At 39.2% G+C, this 15813-nt stretch overlaps 1 long non-coding RNA gene across 2 annotated transcripts; it reads left to right on the forward strand.

Moving 5' to 3' along the window:
• The first annotated feature begins 5080 nt into the window (after nt 1-5080).
• On the forward strand, nt 5081-7323 carry LOC127103262 (uncharacterized). Of its 2 annotated transcripts, none has more exons than XR_007794761.1 (6): nt 5081-5373; nt 5454-5580; nt 5795-5990; nt 6074-6210; nt 6557-6681; nt 6930-7323. It is a non-coding gene; the product is annotated as an uncharacterized LOC127103262 (long non-coding RNA). The 2 variants fall into 2 exon arrangements; XR_007794762.1 differs by having other exon boundaries at nt 5082-5373; nt 5809-5990.
• Nucleotides 7324-15813: the final 8490 nt, after the last annotated feature.

Genomic DNA, 15813 nt, shown 5'->3' on the forward strand with positions numbered 1-15813 from the left:
CTATACCAACAAGATGCATCTTCTTTTTGGTAGCCCGTTCCATAAGAACTCCACAGTTAAGCATGCTAAAACTGGTATAAACCAACAAGTGAGGGCCTACAACATTGTATTGGAATAAACGGAAGAAAAAAAGAATGAATTAAGTGTTTGATTACATAGTACAAACAACTCTTGGTTCACAAAGAGGTATAAGACGGGGCACAAAGAGATAGTGTATTTGGATCATAGAATAAGGTATATCACATGAAGTGAATGAAGATAGAGTATGAATGCATCATGGAGATGAACGGAGGGAAGTGACCAAAGTCACAGAATAGAAGGATTTGGTAACAAGTCACTGAAGAAGTATGATTTGAAACCAAAAGTCAGATATAATGGAATCCATAGGAGAAATGGGATTCGTACCATGGAGGGAAACAAACATAATGGCCAAAAAGAAGGAACTAAATGTCTGGGGACAATCCAAACAACTCTAGGTACAAATGTGGACTATTCATTAGGCGTCCTAAAAGGATGTATCTGGGTATCCAAAGAAAGTGTATTTCAATGTCAAAGGAATAAGGTGTCACTGGGTGAACGATTTATGATCAAAGGTAGGTAATGCATCATGAAAGATATGGATGGTTCCCTAAGGATGAAGAAGGAATAATTAGAAGTATGCTCGTCAAGGATTCGCATCCTCGTGCCTACGTATTCTCATTTTGCAATGAGAAAGTCAGAGTAATCGTAGTTCGGAACTACGAGAAAAGAGAGGGAGATATACAATGATGAAAAGTATAACTTGCACCAACAGAATGGCATCAAGGGAACTCACAAATATAACTTGCGTTGAACCCAAGAGCAAAACTGGTATGAACCAAGAAGTGAGGGCCTACAACACTGTATTGGAACAACCAAAAAAAGATTGAATTAAGTGTTTGATTGCATATCACAAACAGATATTGGTTCACAAGGCAGACTGTTCATTAGGCGTCCTAAAAGGATAGATATGATACCCACAAGAAAGTATTATTGGATGCAAGGAACAGTATATCACTTGTTGGGGAACAAACAATTCGAGATCGAAGAAGAAGAATATCTTGGATCTATGAAGGAATAAACTTTGAACCGAAGAGCGAAAGAGGTATTGAATAGGATGTGGAGGAAATTAGGCATACCCACTCCTGTCATAACCAGAAACAAAGCGAATTAAATGTTTGGGTACAAGCCAAATAACTCTTGGTTCACAAAGCAGACTATTCATTAGGCGTCCTAAAAGGTTGAACATGGAAACCAAGGAAAAGTGATATTTGATCTCAAAAATATGGTATTGATTGATGAATGAAGAATGATTGATTGATAAATAGGTAGATTGATAAATAAGGTAGCTCACGAAGAATCTGGATTCTCCTACCTACATATCCTTATAGTGCAATAAGGAAATCAGAGCTTTCGTAGTTCAGTCTACTAGGGTTGAAAGTAAGATGATTAGAGGCAAAAGAATATGATTGAATGATTGAAAATCGAAATGAAAATAATGAAGGATGGAATGATAAGAGACTTGACAATTATTGGATAAGAATCACACTAAAGTCTATGAGTAAAGGTGGATACGATAAGCAACGAGCCAAATGTCTTGCACCCAAAGATATCGAATGAGTGTGGGAAAGCTCCAGTCTCATTCCTTCTTTACTACTTAAGGCTCATGGCATGTAATTATCATCCTAGCTTTCAAGTGGAGAGAGAAGAATCGTTGTTTTGTTTGTTGATGAAGACCTTAACAATCGTTCGATTCAAATTTCACTAAAGTTTAGGAATAAAGGCGAATACGATGAGCGCTGGGTCATTCGTCCCATACCCAAAGATATCCAGAACGGGGGTAGGCATTCTCCAGTCTCATTCCTTCTCCGTTGCTTAAGGCTCGTGTCGTACACTTGAATTATGATTGATAAGTTGTTGACGTAGTCCTTGCTTTTCTTTGTGGATAGAGAGAGACTTGTCAATCGTGTGATAAGGATTGTACTACATTCTATGAATAGAGGTGAATACGATGAGCGTTGGGTCATTCGTCCCATACCCAAAGATACTCACAATGGGGGTAGGAATCCTCCAATCCCATTCCTTCTCTATTACTTAAGGCTCATGCCACACAATTATAACTTTGATTTAACAAGCTTTTGTAGTTCGCCACCTTTAATTGCTTGTATTATCCACTGCTTGGTATGACTGAGGATGCCTTGATCGAGAATCTGACTTGAGGATTCGAGCTCCACAGCTTACAGGAAAAGTATTATTAAGTGACCAAGGGTCTTTTGGTCACTCAATTTAGACTGTGGTATCATACAAGTTCAAAGGATTTAATTAATCAAAATTGCTTTTGATCAATTTAAATCATGGGTTTGATTTGATTTAAGAAACTAGATTAGCACTTAATCTAATGGTTAGAAATTAATCGAACTATCCTAAGGGATCATGTCATGGTTAATCAAAGTGTTGACTAAAATTCTATGTACCAACCCTAAGGGAGCATGTCATTGTTAAGAGTTGATTAAACTTCTAATGTCAAATTCTAGTCCTAAGGGCTCATGTATTTATATAGTCAAAATGGTAAGATAAACCCCTAAAGGGTAAAATGGTCATTTACAAAATATTATTATCAAATTTATAACAGAGCAACAATCAATTAAAACGCTAAATCACAATCCTACTCATATATAATTCTAAAGGATCTAACTGAACTTAAACCACTTTACAACCTAATTAAACTAAAGGTTAATATTTCTAAAATCTCTTATTTCCAACATTTCTATTATTCAAAATTCAATGGATACTAAATATTCCTAATATTTATATTATTCTAGAATCTATTATAGTTAAACCTAATCAAAATTCTAACCAAAACCTAATGGATTCAACAAGTTCTAAAACCATTCTAATCAAATAAGGCTAAAGACTTAGAAAAACCAATTAAGTTCTACACTAAAAATACTCTAATTATTTAGTTCCCTAATTAAAACCTAAGGTTAGTTTCCCTAAGATTTTAACAAGTCACTGAGATTAGTTAAGCTAAACTAACCTAATCCTAATTATTCTAAAGCTAAGAAAAAAAGGATTAAACATAATTGGGGTGCAAAATTAAGAGAAGGTGGTGTAGACAACAGACGGGCCTTAGGCCCATGAACCTTGCATCATAGGATCCACAAGATGGGGGTGCAAATAGTGGTTCCATACAACCTGCACACCAAGAAGTAAAGGCCCAAAGATAGGCCCTATTTCCTCCAAAATTTTGTTTAAAAAAAGCAAGATGGGCCTAAGTGTTAGCCCACGCTCCAACAGGCCCTACCGCCTCCAAGCCAAACGAAAGGCCACACATTGGAAATGAGAAAAAGTGCAATTAATCTAGTTAATTCAGGATTTAATGGTCATTATGGTAATCATTTACCACTAAGCCTTGGGATTAAAAACTCATTAACTAGCCACTAGACATTAAACACGCATGAAGATATTAGGGATGGACCATTCACTGTTTAGATTTAAAAACTTCATTCTTTCCCTTTCGTCTTCTCATTCTCCACTAATACAAAACGCCATCGCGTCGGTAAAATCCAAATGGAGAATCGAGGCTATCAAATCTTGATGATAACCACCCTTCTCGAAATTCCACACTAACAAACCCGTCTTAGCTACCAATCTCCGGTCGATACCTGATCGCGACTTAGTAAGTCTATATGAATCGTGACTGCAAATGCACAGTCCTATCGCGTAGGTTTAAAGATTATCGAACCCACAAGGACTAATAATCGAACGTATCGTGGTTTAATGTTGCTATGTAAATCTAAGGCTAATGATTATTCTATGATTGGAGGGATGAAGAGAAATAACTATAACGTAAATAGAAATAAGATATGGGATATAGGGGATATCGGTATGTAATACCTCAAACTTCAGGGATTCGATAGACAGTTGATGTAGTCTTATTGGTTAAAATATTCTTCAGTAGAAATTATTTATAGAAAGGACTTAGTCTCACACTCTCGTTTTTATTGACTCTGACCATACTCCTAAACCAGAATGCTTGGCTCTCGCGGTCTCATTTTGAATTTAAAAGTAATTTTTGAATATAAATAAAGTCTAATTAATCCTAAAGCGCTCTCGTTATGTTTAGGATTAATGTCTAGTTTCAGCTATCTGGTTAAAATCTCAAACTCCAGTTCTTGTTGACCGTAACCTTAGTTTGTTTTGTACTCTCGTACGAAAAACAGTTTGATTAAAATAAGAAACTAAAACCGAAAAAATAAGTTTTATAAAAACTAACACCAATTATTTATTGAATCTCGTCGTTTCGACGATCTTTACATACCGATACCTAAGGGTTTAGCCGGACATGGATCCGGTAACAGACATGGTGATTGAGGAATTAAACATGCAATAAGGCATAAATAAATAAAACAGTAATCAAAATAAAACCTGTATTGCAATTTAAGAACTGGAACTGAATCTTGAATCTTCAATTAAAATAATTCCGGCAGGCTTTGGCAATGAATAACCCTTACAATTGAATCCCAAATGCGTAAAAACTAATAAACCGTAATAGTCCCTGATGTGGAGAAACTATCACTTTTACAAGGTAAGAAAACTGCCTAGAAAACTAAAAGAAAAAAATTGTGCTGAACAAAATTAATCGTGAACTTGAAATTGGAAGAAGAGAGAGAGTCCTGGGAGTCTGAGAGGTCCATTTTTATATCTTTTCCGTAATCCCTAAAATGTAGCAAGGTGGTGGCAATCGTGGCATAAAAAGTGGAGAAAATAGTGGAAGACTAGGTTGTGGCGGTTGCCACAACCCTAGCTTCTTAATGAGTGGCGAGCGCCACCTTTGTAGCAACCACTTCTCAAGGGCTGGTGGCGGGCGACACCTTCCTCATGGTCCAATGTGGAGGGCGCCACACTCCTTGGATAATGGGCGCCACAAGCCCATTTGCTTTGGTGGCCCATTATCCATTTGAAAGCCTCATTTTCTTCTCTTTTGCTTCCCTTTTTCTTTCCTTTTTGCTTGCGGTAAACCTTTTAATCGATAAATACCTGTAATAAACATGAAATATTGCGTAATAATAAATGTTAATCGAGTAAAAGAAATGCATATGGAGTCAAAAAATACGATACGTTTTCGCGTTACCAATACCAAACCCTAAGTCTTGAAGCCTGAAATAGGCGAGAATCGAAGGGAATTGGAGCCTCTTGCGTTAGGGCTTCCACTACTCCGGGTGATTACACACGCCTATGACAAAAATATTAAGAAAGAAAGGTGGATCGAGCCTACCTGTAGAACGGAGATCTAATCTGGAAGGCGTTGAAGATAGAAGACGGCGACGTAGACCAAGGATGGCGGCGTTTCCGGTATGAATCCTTCGCGACCTCGCCTTCTTCTTCTTCTTCTTCTTGTCTCGGAAAAGGAGGTTTAGCTCTTATTATTTCAGAACTTCAATGAGGAGCTCTAAACAACAATCCAGAATGAGCTTTGGAGTGAAAGTAAGAGAAAGGGGCAGCGAAAATTGCAAAGGAGGGTGAGAATCCAAAAATTCGATCCTTTGTGAATGAGGCTTGGTAAGTATTTATTACCTTTCCAGTTATTCAGTTTTGAAATTCCCATTCGTCTTCACCCCAAACTCGAGTTAGTTAGAAAAATCACAAATCTGTTAGGGTGGTTAATTTGTTGTAACTACCAGTTCAAATGGTTGAGTAATGATCCAATGGGTTACCCTTAGGTTAGTTAGAATGGGCCGCCTCCTTTTGTGATTTAATGAGTGAGTTTTTGCAGTTAATTATTTGCAGGGTTATGTACATTGAAGCTCTAGCTTGGCATGCTGCAGAGCAAAATGCATAGCGGGTTTTTTGCAAATGACTTCATGATGGTCAAGGAACTCTAGACCGATACAGCAGGTGTAAGCAGGTCTCACTTTGGATTTACGAGGCAGCCAGCACAGATTTTTGCAGACATTACCTATGTTGTAATGGTGAGGTCTTTGTGTTTTTGCTTTCGATTGGTTTCCAATAGCCTAGTTTAAAACAGCCCACTATCAATGTTCCCTTTTTGCAGGCTATTCCATTATTCAGAGGTGGTAAATATGGGGGAAATGAAGCGCTCCAAGTCGTTTATGATTGCCTCGAGGGTAATATCAAGCGGATAGGTGACAAAAATCTGGGGCCAAACCACGTCTCGACAACAACTCTGAGGTAATTGGACGATGTCTATTTCCACCTTTACTCGAGAAACTTTTATCAGCGGTTTCGCTTTCGGTACCGACCTTTGGAGCGGCTAAGTGTGTTATGATATTGTAATTCCCGATGCCTTTGTTTATAGTAGGTTAATTTCTTGTTGGGGTGCGTTTCTGCACTGGGTTCGTCATATTAAGTACATGGATCCAATGAACTTTACGTGCACCTTGCTATTCATGACTTGCATATCGCCAAACTAGAATGGTTGTATCAGTGATATGTGTTCCTGTCGCCGTTTGGTTGAGAAGCTCTTAGTCAATTATTTTATTTTTTGGCAATTAATCATGTCCCATGAATGCTGCAGGATTGGTACGTAACGTCGTTGGGAGGATCATACATGGTGACGCACCGTTCTTGTTTGATGGAAACTCTGTCAATTTGTTTGATTTTCAAGGCATGTTAATTGGCGTGTGGATTTGCTTGCTTGTGGTGAGTTTTGTTGTTTCTAATATGATTGTTAGTTACTAGGTTTAATGCATTACTTTGGAAATTTGTTGTCATGGTAAATTAGTGATGATGAATGTTATGTAAGCTATGTTATAATGCTTGGATTATTGTTAATAAGATGCATTTCTTGCAAGTGAAGATGTTATAGGATGTTAGTATGCTTAGCAATTATAAATATGGGTTGTTTTCATGAATTAGTATGTGACGTTTTGGAATTGTTAATGATGCAGGTCGTATGTGTTTGGCTACCATGACTTTGGTTGGACTGTTTGTGGAATGGATAGAATAGATCATGGCAGGATGTCATATGGAGCTATTATCATGGACATGTTGGCATGAATCAAGGCGGCTAGGAACTTCTACGGACCATTGGAAATGGAGAAGACTTTGAACTTTGCTTTAATGGTGATGTGGTTTGAAATGGCGATGTACACAATTTAACATTAGGTCATAGATGCAATGGCATGTTTGTATTGTAACTTGGTTGAATAAGGTAATGAATGAATTTGCTTGTGATTGTAAGTTGGATATTTAATGGTTAATCGAATTGGATGTGTATCATGGCAATTGGTTGTAATGTATGATTTTGTTTTGAATGGAAATCATATTGGTTTGGACATTGAAGGATGATGGATGTAATTGAAATTGGTTTAAAGGTTGGTTTGACATTTGAATGTGGTGTGAAAATATCATAATTATCATGGGCTTTGAAATGGTATGTTGCAAAAAGGTTACAATCATTGGTTAAAAATGGTTAAAAATGTGAAAATGAATAACATTAAAAATGGTTTATGGAATGGTTTATTTGATTGGAATTGTATTAAAATGTGAGAATGAACAAGATTAAAATAGACATTGGAACGAACATGATTTAAAAATACTTGGTTTAAAATGGTCATTGTCTTGAGGTTTTTGGATCTTAGGGTTTTAGGTGTGTGATTGACAACAAGAATAAGACTATTAGGGATTGAGGGATGTGAAATGGTAAGTTGACTTTGGTCAACTGGTTGACCAAAAAGTCAACAGTTGACCAAAAGTCAACATATGAAAAAAGACGATGTCATGGGCTTCAATGATTAAAGTTGCATGTTCAAAATGGATCCATGAACTAATTAGAATCAATGTACTAATTGAATGAATGATAGCGAAACCTAGTGATTATTCCATGACCTGACCAAAATGAATCAATAAAATTTGGATCAATGAAGATCAATGGAATCAATGGATGATGTGACTTAGATCAAATGAGACCGATGATAGTATGCAGTGGAATATGAATGCAAGCATGCTTGGAACCAATCAAAACAAGCCAAGTACTAGGGGTTAATGGCCAAAATTGAAATCCAAGTAATCAACCAAAAGCCTAAACCCAGAAGTAAGCAATGCACCAATGTCATGAACCACAATTAGGGTTTCCAACCCTCCTCAAAGAAAACCATATAGTTACCAACCTCTCAGATCAATTAGCTAGGGTTTTAATGAATTCCAAGTCCAAAAGTCAATCATACATGGCACTTGAACACCAACTATCCCTGATTAGGGTTTCCCACACAACACAAAGCTCCACAAGCAACATCTCAAACCAAGGGCCCATAATTAAGGTTCAGAACTCAAGGCAATTACACAGAAGGTCAAACACAAGATCCCATGGGAGAAAAGTCAAGGATTTGAGTTGGGATGCCCAGGTGAATGTCCTGATATAGACTTCAAGAGTCAAGGTCCCAAAGAATCCAGAAATTAGGGTTTCTCTCCACATGATGAGCAATACCATAATCTTCAAGCCAAAATCCTGATTTTCATTAACCACAAACCTTGAATCTATGACGCTTATTAGAAAGTGTTAATCATGAATGAATGATGTACATGAATGAAGCATGAGTGAGTTTAGACAAATCTCAAGTCATACGCTAAATGAAAAGTGAAAAGAGGAGGGCAAATTTTAGGGTACAACAACTTCCTCTATTTAATCTTTTTGAACCTGAATACAAGGTTACGGAAGCTTCCCAGGTATTCGAGGTGGAAGAGGATTAAATAATGATGTATCCAAAAATTTGTCTGAACGAGTGGTCCACTGTTGATATAGGTTTTTGATGGCTTTGGGGAAGTCATGGCAGAGGGCATGATATGCGTATTGCATGATGTGTGCTTTATTTTCAAGATGCATGGATGTTAGACAGATCTCCTTTATGGGGTATGATTTTTTGTTATGGTGGAAATTTCGACTCGTCATTGACTATCACAAGGTTAATATTGTAGGATTCAGGTGGTAACACTACTTTCGAGGAATCATCTACCTGCTGGAGAATGTCGGGATACAAAAACCGGCAGGGCAGCCAATTAGATGTCAACAGGTGTTCAAGCAGACAATTTTCAGGCTACCAGTCGTCTTTTAAGTTCGTCGGGATTTTACATTAATGCATAATGTTTCCCTTTAGTGTAGCTTTTATTGTTCTCCGAATTTTTAAGGTATTATGTAAATAAGATAAAATAGTTACTTTGCATACAAAACACGAAAGGAGAAAGATACTTGATGAAATGAACTGAATTTTATTGATATCAAACTGTACACATGATGTGTACAAAGATGCGGACAGTCTTGATGAGGATGTTTCAAAAATTGAAAAATAAATGAAATGGCAATGGGAAATATTTTGTATATTTTTCATTGATCACAACATTGGCCTTAGTCTACTGCAAAATCTGAATCCTGAGACCTTGCTTTGACTAACGATGATTGGATTGATCTTTGACCATCTGATCTCTAGCTTTTAGCGTAATGGGCTCGAGGATCATAGTCAATGCCTTTATCCCTAACTTTTTCCTAGACATTTTTCATTCTTTTTGTCCACCGTTATGCTCCTTTTTGCCTAAGTCTCCCTTTCAGGTTTTCGGCTTAGCGAGCTTTATAGTTGTTCCCTAGCTTTTGCATGGACAGTTCATTTTTTGGTCCATCGGGATAGCCATTTTTTCCTAGATCGATCTTGTGAAGATTAATCTAGAAGGCTTTCGTCATTTCTTTTTAAGCATAATATTTTTTGACTATGTCTGCATTCACTGGCGATGGCAAATCTTCCTCATCCATTGTTGTGAGGATTAGAGACCCACCTGAGAAGGCCTTCTTGATGACAAAAAGGTCCTTCATAGTTAGGAGTCCATTTGCCCCGCGGGTCTGAGTAAATAGCATAATACCTTTTGAGCACGAGTTCCCCTGCGCGGTACTCACGAGGAAGAACTTTCTTATCAAAAGCTCATTTGAGATGTCTTTGGTACAACTGACCATGATAGACGATCGTCAAACGTTTCTCTTCGATCAGATTCAGTTGGTCATACCGTGATTGAACCTATTCAGCTTCATCGAGGTCAGCCTCCATGATGACTCTGAGTGAAGGGATCTCGACTTTAGTTGGTAGGACAGCCTCAATCCCATATACCAACAAGTATGGAGTTGCCCTAGTGGATGTGCGGACTGAGGTTTTGTAACCATGTAGAGAAAAGGGCAACATCTCATGTCCGTCCTTGTATGTCTTGACCATTTTCTAGACGATTCTCTTGATATTCTTATTAGCTACTTCTACGGCGCCATTCATCTTGGGCCGGTATGGTGAAGATTTATGGTGCTCGATCTTAAATTCTTCGCATAACTCCTTTATCATGTTGTTGTTGAGATTACTAGCATTGTTAGGATCTTGCTAGGTATCCTATAGCGGCAGATTATCTCTTTCTTGATAAACCGGGTAACCACCTGTCGAGTGATGTTGGCATATGAAGCAGCTTCGATCCATTTCGTGAAGTAGTCAATGGCGACCAGGATGAATTGATGACCGTTGGAAGCTTTAGGCTCTATCACCCCAATCATATCAATTTCTCACATAGAAAAAGGCCATGGAGAGGTCAAAACATTCAATGGAGTCGGTGGCACAAAGATCTTGTCACCATATATCTGATATTTGTGACATCTTCTAACAAAGTTGTAACAGTAAACCTCCATTGTCGTCCAGTAATACCCAGCCCGAAGGATCTTCTTGGCCATAGCAAGACCTTTTGCATGTACACCCTCACAGCCTTCATGTATGAATTTTATGATCATACTGGCTTCGTGTCTATCCACGCATCTGAGCAGTACAGAATCATAATTTCGCTTGTGCAACACATCACTGTTTAGGAAGAACTTGGAAGAGAGTCTTCTCATAGCCTTCTTATCGGTAATGGATATACCCTCGAGATATTGTCGTTTCTCCAGAAATGTCTTTATGTCATAGAACCAGGGCTTATCATCAGGATCTGCCTCGATTGCTAGACAATGTGATGGTTCACCCATGTGGTCAATATGGATGGTTAGTGCTTCATTCTTCCATTTGACTTTGAACATAGATGCCAACGTAGCTAGAGCATCTACTAATTGATTCTCTTCCCTAGGAATATGATGAAAAGAGATTTCATCAAAGTAGGGTACCAATTTTCTGATATGCTCCTTGTAAGGTATCACTTTCTATCCCGAGTCTCCCAATCACCCTTCACCTGACTTTATACCAAAGTTGAATCACCGTATACCTCAAGAATCTTGATCCTTAAGTCGATGGTCGCCTCCAAACCGTAGATGCATCCTTCATATTCTGCCATATTATTGGTGTAGTCAAAACATAATCTAGCGGTAAACGGAAGGTGGAAACTGATCGGAGACGTGATAACAACACCTATGCCATGGCCTCGAGCATTAGAAGCACCGTCGAACACGAGTGTCCATCGTGATCCTGGTTCAGGGCCTTCCTCAGGGCCTGCCTCGAAGCCTGGCATAGTGAAGTCTCTGATAAACATTATGTCTTTGTTTGAAAAGTCAAACCTCAATGGTTGATAACCTTCGACAAGTAGGTGAGCAAGCTAGTCAGAGAGAACACTCCCTTTTATCGCTTTTTGGGTCAACAAGTTTTGCCACCGGACAATTATACCAGTAACAGCAGGCTTTTCGAAGATATACTTTATCGGATCCATTTTGGATATCAATAAAATGGTATGGCAAATCATATATTGTCTCAGGCGTCGAGCAACCCAAGTCAAAGCACAACAAGTTTTCTCTAAAAGTGAGTATTTGGTCTCACATTTAGTGAATTTCTTGCTGAGATAGTAAATAGCATGTTCCTTCTTGCTTGTGTCGTCATGTTGACCCAAAACGCAACCCATAGATTCATCGAGTACTGTGAGGTACATAATCAGAGGCCTACCAGGAACCGATGGTATCAGGATTGGTGGTTCTTGCAAGTACTTTTTTATTTTGTCAAATGTCGTTTAGCAATCGTCGTTCCAGATACTCGATTGATTCTTTCTCAATAGTTTGAATATCGGTTCGCATGTAGCTGTTAAATGTGATATGAATCTAGAGATGTAGTTGAGTCGACCTAAGAAACCTCGGAATCCTTTTTCTGTTCGGGGAGACGGCATTTCTTGGATGGCTCGAACTTTGTCGGGATCAACCTCAATACCCTTCTGACTAACTATGAAACCCAAGAGTTTACCGGATTGGACCCCAAAAGTGCACTTAGCTGGATTTAGTCGCAACTTAAACTCTCAGAGTCTGACAAGCAATTTCCTCAGGTTTACCAAGTGATCTTCCTCAGTTCTGGATTTGGCAATCATGTCGTCCACTTAAACCTCAATCTCTTCATGAATCATATCGTGAAAGAGGGTTACCATGGCACGCTGATATGTTGCCCATGCATCCTTCAAGACGAATGGCATTACTTTGTAGCAGTAAGTTCCCCAAGGTGTGATGAAAGTTGTCTTCTCCATATCTTCTGGCGACATCTTTATCTGATTGTACCCGAAGAACCCATCCATGAAGGAGAAGACGGAAAACTGAGTTGTATTATCAACCAAAACATCAATATAAGGCAAAAGGAAGTCATCCTTCGGACTCTCTCTATTGAGGTCTCGATAATCTACACACATTCTAACTTTACCATCTTTCTTCAGAACTGGAACGATGTTAATGACCCACTGTGGATACTCAGAAATAGCCAAAAATCCAGCATTAAACTGCTTCTTAACCTCTTCTCTGATCTTGAGTTCCATGTCGGGTCTGGTCCTTCTGAGCTTTTGCTTGACAGGGGGACATTCAGGTGTGAGTGGCAAGTGATGTTCAACGATGTCGGTATCTAACCCTGGCATATCTTGATATGACCAAGCGAAGACGTCAACATACTCGTGCAATAACTCTACCAACTCGGAGCGTACATTCTTGGCAAGGGATGCCCCAACTTTTACTTCTTTTTTATCAGTTTTAGAACCCAAATTAATGACATCCACTAGTTCTTTGTATGGCTGAATCTCTTTTTCTTCATGCTCGAGGAGTCGTGCTAGTTCAACTCGTAATTGACAATCTTCCTCATTGTCGTCTTCAGCTTGGTTGATTGGAAATCTAAATTTACAGTTGATTTTGGCCATATTGTAATTAATAATTTTGTTTGCTCTGCATATGATGAGCTTATTTTAGTATGCTTTTTAAGAAAGTGGAAAAAAGGAAAAAGAAGTCTTTTGCCATTTCGTTGTTTTAGTGAAAAAGGAAAAATAACTGAAAGAAAAGGGAACATAAGTTTTGCATGAAAAAAGTACTTTTTATTTATTCACATAATACTTTTAAACATGGAGGCCCTTACAAGCTATCCTCTCGACTCGGGCGAGGATGAGGGATTGAGAAAACAAAATGCATTACATTTTTTCCGAGTATACTATGGGAATCATTGTAGCCGTCTAGTTGGGAAGCTTGAACCCTTGAGGACATCTGTGTATGAGGCTAGGCGTCTCTGGTTTGCTGCCACTAGATTCTCCAATCACTGCCACAGTATGATCGTTTTGAAAGTCGGCGCTGTTGAATTTAACTGGGTTGAATTGCTTCTTTTTTGGGCTCGCCTTGTGCGCTGCTGGGTGATAACCGATACCAAATCTGCCGCACTTTTGTGCCACGTAAACAACTCTATCCCAACTGGGAAGCGGACCTTTCTCCAATGTCTGTTTGGCACTTTTGACTGAAGATAGGACGGTGGCGGATGATTGGTCATGATTGGCGGTAGTAGAACTGACTTCTTCAAATTCTAAATAGTGGAGCGGAATCTCACCAATTCCTTCATCTGTCTCTACATATCTGAATGACGAGAGTTCGCTAACCAATAGGTCTTCTTCACCACATACAATTACCAGTTTATCATAAATCAAGAACTTTAGCCTACGGTGTAATGTAGAGGTGACTGCCCCAGTGGCATGAATCCACGGTCTGCCCAACAAACAACTGTAGGTTGGGTTGATATCCATGACTTGGAAGGTAATGCTGAATTGGTGGGGTCCAACACATATGGGCAGATCGACTTCCCTAATAACATGTCTTCGGGAGCCATCAAAAGATCGTACAATCAGTGCATTGGTCCTCATCTCGGGCCCTTTAAACTGTAATTGACTTAATGTAGATTTTGGCAATACATTAAGCGAAGAACCAGTGTCAACGAGGACTCGAGATAGAAGAGAGTCTATGCACATGATCGAAATGTGTAGTGCTTTATTATGGCCATTTCCTTCAGGAGGTAGCTCTGCTTCATTAAATCCCAAATACCTACCGGCAATGATATTAGTAACCACGTCGTTAAACTGATCAACCGTGATATCTTGCATCACATGAGCGATATTCAGAACTTTCAGCAATGCTTTGCGGTGAGCCTCAGAACTCAATAACAAAGACAAAATGGATATCTTAGAGGGGGTTTGGTTCAACTGGTCGATGATTTTGAAGTCACTCTTCTTGATCAATTTGAGGAATTCTTGGCTTTCCTCAAAAGTGATGTTCTTCTTGTGATCTTCAAGTTGCTCATTCTCAACCATCGGCACTTTACCTTTAGACACCTCTGATTCTGCAACTTTGTTGCCAATAACATTCGTCGGCACTGGAACAGTTGTCATGTTCGGAGTGGCAGGTACAGTTGCCCCTGCCTTCGGAGTCGGAGTAGGAATGACCTTCTCCTTAGGCGGGGTAACTGTGGGTGATGAAGACACCCTAGGAGTGTACTTTGGAGAGAATACACGGCCACTGCGAGTCATGCCTCCCGCTCCAACGATGTTGACGATTTCGGTGTCAGGAATGCAAATTTATTTTCCTCCCAAATACGTTGTTGTCTCATAATTCCAAGGAATTGCCTTGGTGTTCTGATACGGAAACGGACTGGGAACCCGAAAATGAATTGGCTGATTCCTCTTGGGAGGAGCTTCAACCTTCTTCTTCCTATATACAATAGTTATTGGTTTGATCACTGTGATTTCTTTGGCTGCTTTAGACTTAGAGAACTGTATCAGTCCCTGATCCATCAGTTTCTGCACATAATCCCTTAACTCGCCACAATCGTCTGAATCATACTCACATACTGCACAATCATTGTGTACACCTGCTAGGAACCCAAATTGTTTGAGTCTTCTCAATACAACTGACAACTGAGTTTTCACATCATCGACCCACTTTATAGGCTCGGCGGTTTCTTCTTCAATGACGACACTAACCGTGGGACCATCATGATTAGGTAGAGGGTTCGTTTTCATGTTCGGCTTTTCCTTTGAGAAAGACAAGATCTCTCGATTAATCAAGTCTTGTATTTTGTTCTTTAACGACCAGCAGTCTTCAGTGGAATGTCCCACATGCCCAACATGATAGGCGCATGAGGCGTTGGGGTTATGTTTAGGATGATAAGGCAGCATAGCTTGAAGGATTTCTTTTGGCACGAAAGCCCTCACATGGATCAAATATGGTACCAGATCAGCATATGGTACTGGGATCTTATCATATTGGGTGTGTTTACCGTAATTACCTTTGTTATTCTGCCCTTGGCCTTGTCCCCTATTGTCATAGTTGTACTGTTGATTCTGATTTTTCTGAGTAGGTGATGGTTGTCGATTGTTGTTCTGCTGTTGATACTAACATGGTGGTTGTTGATACTAGGCAGCAGCGACACACGTATACGGATAGTACGGCATAAGGGCCATCGGAAACTGATATTGAGGGATGGGCACCTGCCGTCGCATCATTTTCTTCCCTCTCTTTCTTCTTTGTGAAGCCCTCATGCGACCTCTTTTTCGTTATCTTTG

This window comes from Lathyrus oleraceus, chromosome 7 (genome assembly GCF_024323335.1).
Source record: "Lathyrus oleraceus cultivar Zhongwan6 chromosome 7, CAAS_Psat_ZW6_1.0, whole genome shotgun sequence".
Classification (NCBI taxonomy): domain Eukaryota; kingdom Viridiplantae; phylum Streptophyta; class Magnoliopsida; order Fabales; family Fabaceae; genus Lathyrus; species Lathyrus oleraceus.